Raw genomic sequence first — 7,497 nt, 5'->3', positions numbered from 1 at the left:
CGGCGTTGTCGTCATCCTCCTCCTCCTCCTCCTCAGCTGAACACTCCATCCAAATCTCACTAGCCAATGAGAGTAAATCACTGTTAAGCCCCGCCCACACGTAAGATTTGCTCTGGCAGTGCATTCATGTACCTACATGTATAAAGTATCTGAGTTTTGCACCCTTTGGCTTTCCATATCTGCTTCAATCCACTTTCTCTCTCTCTCTCTCTCTCTCTTTCTCTCTCTCTCCCTCCCCAGTGCCTCTGAGCCTCCAGTGCAGTTCAGAGTTTCAGAGCAACGCAGGATGAGATGCAGGACAGAGTCACTTTCACATCATGGAGAAGTTCTAGCGCCAGAAACCAGAAGCCAGAAACCACCGGAAGCCTCTTAAGATAAAGGTCTGTACCTCATATTTCACAATTTTACTCCTGGGTGTATTATAATTGAGCTTGTTCCTGGACGTGTTAGATGTGTATGAAACATTCATTTTAGTTTCATACTGTGTGTGTGTGTGTGTGTCTGTGTGTGTGTGTGTGTGTGTGTGTGTGCAAATTGATTGCTTATAATTTATCCCTTTTCATGCCCATCCCCCTCCTTCCAGCATTAATCTCATGGCCCATCAACATTTGACTTATTATTATTATTATTATTATTACTTTTAAATATTTTTAGAAATAGCTGTCAATAGAAAGACAGCCATGCGTGTACACATCATTCATATGCACCTCCATGTGAATAAACACTCCACTGGACTTGTTTGACAGGTACTCACTCTGATGCACAATGAGTACATCACCACACCTCAGGTGGCATCCTGTAAAAATGTTCTTTAACCAGTCCATTCCTCATAAAGCCTCACGTACTGTGATAACAACATTTTTTTTAAAAACAATTAGCACAGTCGAGAATCTTTTTAATCTCTCTTGTTATTAGTGTCTCACTCAGCCTGTTCTTCCACGTGCAGCTGTAGCATCATGGGAAATGTCCGCTCAGCATTCAGTACTACTTTTTGAGTAGGTCAAACAATTATGTAAACAATTTAGCTACCCAGATATGTATAAATCGGTGGTCTGGCAACCTGTTGGTTGTTGGACAAATAGGTTTAACATCTGGCAAAAGAAGAAGAAAAAAAAAAAACAATTAAATTTCACGGTTGCCATGCATTACAAAAGAAACACATCTTCACCAAACAGATGTATTTGGTGTAATGCGAAGACTGGGTGAATTACCACTTCCCCTCACGACTACGTTACCCCAGTGGCCACTCGCAGCTCAAGCGGAGGAATAAACTCATCTTCAGAAGTAAGAACAATCCAGATGTGCCTAGTATTTTCCCCCCGAAAATCCCCAGCGTACTTTATGTTGTTGGACGAGACGGCTATATTTCTACAGACGCGTGTCAAGCGGTGCAGAATCCGGGTGTCGTGCTACTTAATTCCAAAAAGTTCTCGTTTTCTATTGGTTCACAAGACCGAGGTCGAAGTTCGCCTGGATAAACGTGGCGCTAAAATGAAAGTAACCCATACCGGAAGAAAATGCGTCCTTTCCCTTTCCTTGCGTTTGGTCCGAACACTTGGTCTGAGAAAGCAGAAAAGCATAGTTTTCCGGTGTCTTCCATATCGGGGTGGAAGACTGTGAGACTAAACAGTAATTGTTGGCGCGTCTGACGGTATAGGCCTGGTTGGCGCGTTTTTCTAGCAGAAGGCATATTTAAAACAGTACTGAAGTGCAGTAAGATTTGGTTATGCGAAGAAGACGTTGTTTTACACTAAAACGTGTTCCTTTTTCCCTTTCCTTTACGAGCGTTCTCTTGAAGCACAGTGACAGCCTTTTGCATTTTTATGCAAATCCAGTAATCAGATTATCCAAATCCCGCTCAGTATAGCCAGAAACATATTTCCTGTCTCTGCATTACGCACAAACAGCTTCATTATGTTTCCAAAACACGGACCGAGAACGGAATCCTGTATCTCTGATATCTGATCATGAAGTACCTCGCTGATCGAATCAGATGCTATGCTAAGATGGCTAGTCATCGCTGATGGTTTTTTCAAATATTTTCTTTAATTAAAAACAACATTCACTTCTGAAGCAGCTGCTTAATTTCTAACTAGTCGAGCACTGTCGCGTCGATTTCAGGCTGACGCTGGATACTGGATTACACGAAACACTAGCTTAACTAGCTTAACCTGGCTAATTGTTTGAAGTTACGTAATAGTGTAATCTTGGGTAGTTTGTCAGGAGGCTTGGCTAATAGCTTACACGATATAAGAGTCTAATGATAGCTAGCCTGCTAGTGAACCTGGCTAATCGTTTGAAGTTAGATAATAGTTAGCGTAAGGTTAGATAAATTGTTAGTGCTTGGTTTTAGTTACATACTACTTTAACTACTTCTTTCATCAACATTAGTGCTACTGAAAGTAGTATGTAATTAATGCCAAGTGCTAGCCAAGTGACAAACCTGGCTAAATGTTTGAATTACATAATAGTTAGCATAAGGTTAGCTAGCTTGCTATTGCTTGGTTTTAATTACATACTAATAGACTAAGATTAGTTAGCCAGTCTGAGAAGACAGTTAGCTATTGCTACTGCTGAAGAGATTAGCCTAGATAACTAAGCTAACTACCTAGCCTATAGCATTAGCACAGTGCTGTGTTAGCTAGGTTAGAAAGAAAAAGTCAGCCACTCCAACCAAAGACTGCTGATTTATGATTTTTATCTTTAAAAAAATGGTAATGGTAAGTCATTAGCGAAGCCGTGTAGCGTGTACGTTGTTCCTATAGAAATGATAATGTATTAGAACAATTGTATTAATATAAAGGTGTTGATTTGTAGCTGCACTACAGTCAGAGCTGCTGTTTTAGGAAATTCATCAACACCTTCTGGCCAATCAGAACCCAGAATTAATCAGTGCGTCGGTATAAAAAGTTCGTATGCAGCATCTTGAACAGAAACTAACTGGTTCTACAAATCCTGTATTCTTAAAGCTGTGTGACTGCGCTTTATTATTCAGTTGCTTTTTATAAACACGGATGATTATTCATGGCTTATAAACATGTTGTAGCACGGGTGTCTCTATTCAGCGTATTATTAGGAATTTGACTTGGCAGCCGAGGGAGAGAGAGTAGAAGAGTAATGGTTTCTTCGGAGTAGGAGGTGAACCTGTTAAAGCTGACTAAACCTGTTAAAGCTGATAAACATGAATGCAGGAGTAAACATGAATAAATAGGAATGTAAAAGTAAACATGAATGTAGGAGTAAACATGAATCAACAGGACTGGAGATGTAAACATGAATAAACATGAATGTAGAAATAAATATGAATAAACATGTATGTAGAAGTAAACATGAATAAACATGAATGTAGAAGTAAACATGTATAAATAGGAATGTAGAAGTAAACATGAATGTAGGAGTAAACATGAATCAACAGGACTGGAGATGTAAACATGAATAAACATGAATCTAGAAATAAATATGAATAAACATGAATGTAGGAGTAAACATGAATAAATAGGAATGTAGAAGTAAACATGAATGTAGGAGTAAACATGAATAAACATGAATGCAGGAGTAAACATGAATAAATAGGAATGTAGAAGTAAACATGAATGTAGGAGTAAACATGAATAAACATGAATGTAGGAGTGAACATGAATAAACATGAATGTAGTAGTAAACATGAATAAACATGTATGTAGAAGTAAACATGAATAAATAGGAATGTAGAAGTAAACATGAATGTAGAAGTAAACATGAATAAACATGAATGTAGGAGTAAACATGAATAAACATGAATGTAGGAGTAAACATGAATAAACATGAATGTAGGAGTAAACATGAATAAATATGAATGTAGGAGTAAACATGAATAAACATGAATGTAGAAGTAAACATGAATAAATAGGAATGTAGAAGTAAACATGAATGTAGAAGTAAACATGAATAAATATGAATGTAGGAGTAAACATGAATAAATAGGAATGTAGAAGTAAACATGAATAAATAGGAATGTAGAAGTAAACATGAATGTAGAAGTAAACATGAATAAATATGAATGTAGGAGTAAACATGAATAAATAGGAATGTAGAAGTAAACATGAATAAATATGAATGTAGGAGTAAACATGAATAAATATGAATGTAGGAGTAAACATGAATAAACATGAATGTAGAAGTAAACATGAATAAATATGAATGTAGGAGTAAACATGAATAAATATGAATGTAGGAGTAAACATGAATAAACATGAATGTAGAAGTAAACATGAATAAATATGAATGTAGAAGTAAACATGAATAAATATGAATGTAGGAGTAAACATGAATAAATAGGAATGTAGAAGTAAACATGAATAAATATGAATGTAGGAGTAAACATGAATAAATATGAATGTAGGAGTAAACATGAATAAACATGAATGTAGGAGTAAACATGAATAAACATGAATGTAGAAATAAATCTGAATAAACAGGAATGTAGGAGTAAACATGAATAAATAGGAATGTAGAAGTAAACATGAATAAATATGAATGTAGGAGTAAACATGAATAAATATGAATGTAGGAGTAAACATGAATAAATATGAATGTAGGAGTAAACATGAATAAACATGAATGTAGAAGTAAACATGAATAAATAGGAATGTAGAAGTAAACATGAATGTAGAAGTAAACATGAATAAATATGAATGTAGGAGTAAACATGAATAAATAGGAATGTAGAAGTAAACATGAATAAATAGGAATGTAGAAGTAAACATGAATGTAGAAGTAAACATGAATAAATATGAATGTAGGAGTAAACATGAATAAATAGGAATGTAGAAGTAAACATGAATAAATATGAATGTAGGAGTAAACATGAATAAATATGAATGTAGGAGTAAACATGAATAAACATGAATGTAGAAGTAAACATGAATAAATATGAATGTAGGAGTAAACATGAATAAATATGAATGTAGGAGTAAACATGAATAAAAATGAATGTAGAAGTAAACATGAATAAATATGAATGTAGAAGTAAACATGAATAAATATGAATGTAGGAGTAAACATGAATAAATAGGAATGTAGAAGTAAACATGAATAAATATGAATGTAGGAGTAAACATGAATAAATATGAATGTAGGAGTAAACATGAATAAACATGAATGTAGAAGTAAACATGAATAAATATGAATGTAGAAGTAAACATGAATAAATATGAATGTAGGAGTAAACATGAATAAATAGGAATGTAGAAGTAAACATGAATAAATATGAATGTAGGAGTAAACATGAATAAATATGAATGTAGGAGTAAACATGAATAAACATGAATGTAGGAGTAAACATGAATAAACATGAATGTAGAAATAAATCTGAATAAACAGGAATGTAGGAGTAAACATGAATAAATAGGAATGTAGAAGTAAACATGAATAAATATGAATGTAGGAGTAAACATGAATAAATATGAATGTAGGAGTAAACATGAATAAATATGAATGTAGGAGTAAACATGAATAAACATGAATGTAGAAGTAAACATGAATAAATAGGAATGTAGAAGTAAACATGAATAAATATGAATGTAGGAGTAAACATGAATAAATAGGAATGTAGAAGTAAACATGAATAAATAGGAATGTAGAAGTAAACATGAATGTAGAAGTAAACATGAATAAATATGAATGTAGGAGTAAACATGAATAAATAGGAATGTAGAAGTAAACATGAATAAATATGAATGTAGGAGTAAACATGAATAAATATGAATGTAGGAGTAAACATGAATAAACATGAATGTAGAAGTAAACATGAATAAATATGAATGTAGGAGTAAACATGAATAAATATGAATGTAGGAGTAAACATGAATAAACATGAATGTAGAAGTAAACATGAATAAATATGAATGTAGAAGTAAACATGAATAAATATGAATGTAGGAGTAAACATGAATAAATAGGAATGTAGAAGTAAACATGAATAAATATGAATGTAGGAGTAAACATGAATAAATATGAATGTAGGAGTAAACATGAATAAACATGAATGTAGAAGTAAACATGAATAAACATGAATGTAGAAATAAATCTGAATAAACAGGAATGTAGAAGTAAACATGAATAAACATGAATGTAGGAGTAAACATGAATAAATATGAATGTAGGAGTAAACATGAATAAATATGAATGTAGGAGTAAACATGAATAAACATGAATGTAGGAGTAAACATGAATAAATAGGAATGTAGAAGTAAACATGAATGTAGGAGTAAACATGAATAAATATGAATGTAGGAGTAAACATGAATAAATATGAATGTAGGAGTAAACATGAATAAACATGAATGTAGAAGTAAACATGAATAAACATGAATGTAGAAATAAATCTGAATAAACAGGAATGTAGAAGTAAACATGAATAAACATGAATGTAGGAGTAAACATGAATAAATATGAATGTAGGAGTAAACATGAATAAATAGGAATGTAGAAGTAAACATGAATAAATATGAATGTAGGAGTAAACATGAATAAATAGGAATGTAGAAGTAAACATGAATAAATATGAATGTAGGAGTAAACATGAATAAATATGAATGTAGGAGTAAACATGAATAAACATGAATGTAGAAGTAAACATGAATAAACATGAATGTAGAAATAAATCTGAATAAACAGGAATGTAGAAGTAAACATGAATAAATAGGAATGTAGAAGTAAACATGAATGTAGAAGTAAACATGAATAAATATGAATGTAGGAGTAAACATGAATAAACAGGACTGGATATGTAAATATGAATAAACATGAATGTAGGAGTAAACATGAATAAACATTAATGTAGAAATAAATATGAATAAACATGAATGTAGTAGTAAACATGAATAAATAGGAATGTAGAAGTAAACATGAATGTAGGAGTAAACATGAATCAACAGGACTGGAGATGTAAACATGAATAAACATGAATGTAGAAATAAATATGAATAAACATGAATGTAGGAGTAAACATGAATAAACATGAATGTAGGAGTAAACATGAATAAACATGAATGCAGGAGTAAACATGAATAAATAGGAATGTAGAAGTAAACATGAATGTAGGAGTGAACATGAATAAACATGAATGTAGGAGTAAACATGAATAAACATGAATGTAGGAGTAAACATGAATAAACATGAATGTAGGAGTAAACATGAATAAACATGAATGTAGGAGTAAACATGAATAAACATGAATGTAGGAGTAAACATGAATAAACATGAATGTAGGAGTAAACATGAATAAACATGAATGTAGAAATAAATATGAATAAACAGGAATGTAGAAGTAAACATGAATAAATAGGAATGTAGAAGTAAACATGAATAAATAGGAATGTAGAAGTAAACATGAATAAACAGGACTGGATATGTAAATATGAATAAACATGAATGTAGGAGTAAACATGAATAAACATTAATGTAGAAATAAATATGAATAAACATGAATGCAGGAGTAAACATGAATAAATAGGA

The 7,497-nt window shown here is 32.1% G+C and overlaps 1 protein-coding gene across 3 annotated transcripts in view; it reads left to right on the top strand.

Annotated features, from left to right (window-relative positions):
- The first annotated feature begins 221 nt into the window (after positions 1-221).
- Positions 222-7,497, top strand: part of si:ch211-195o20.7 (cytospin-A) — a 34,308-nt gene continuing 27,032 nt past the window's right edge. For all 3 annotated transcript variants that reach the window (XR_008396988.1, XM_017476766.3, XM_017476764.3), the window contains exon 1: positions 222-380. The gene's annotated coding sequence lies outside the window, so the exon portion shown is untranslated. The remainder of the gene's footprint in view (positions 381-7,497) is intronic.

This window comes from Ictalurus punctatus, chromosome 9 (genome assembly GCF_001660625.3).
Source record: "Ictalurus punctatus breed USDA103 chromosome 9, Coco_2.0, whole genome shotgun sequence".
In the NCBI taxonomy this organism is placed as follows: Eukaryota; Metazoa; Chordata; class Actinopteri; order Siluriformes; family Ictaluridae; genus Ictalurus; species Ictalurus punctatus.
This window is presented reverse-complemented; position numbering and strand designations above follow the sequence as displayed.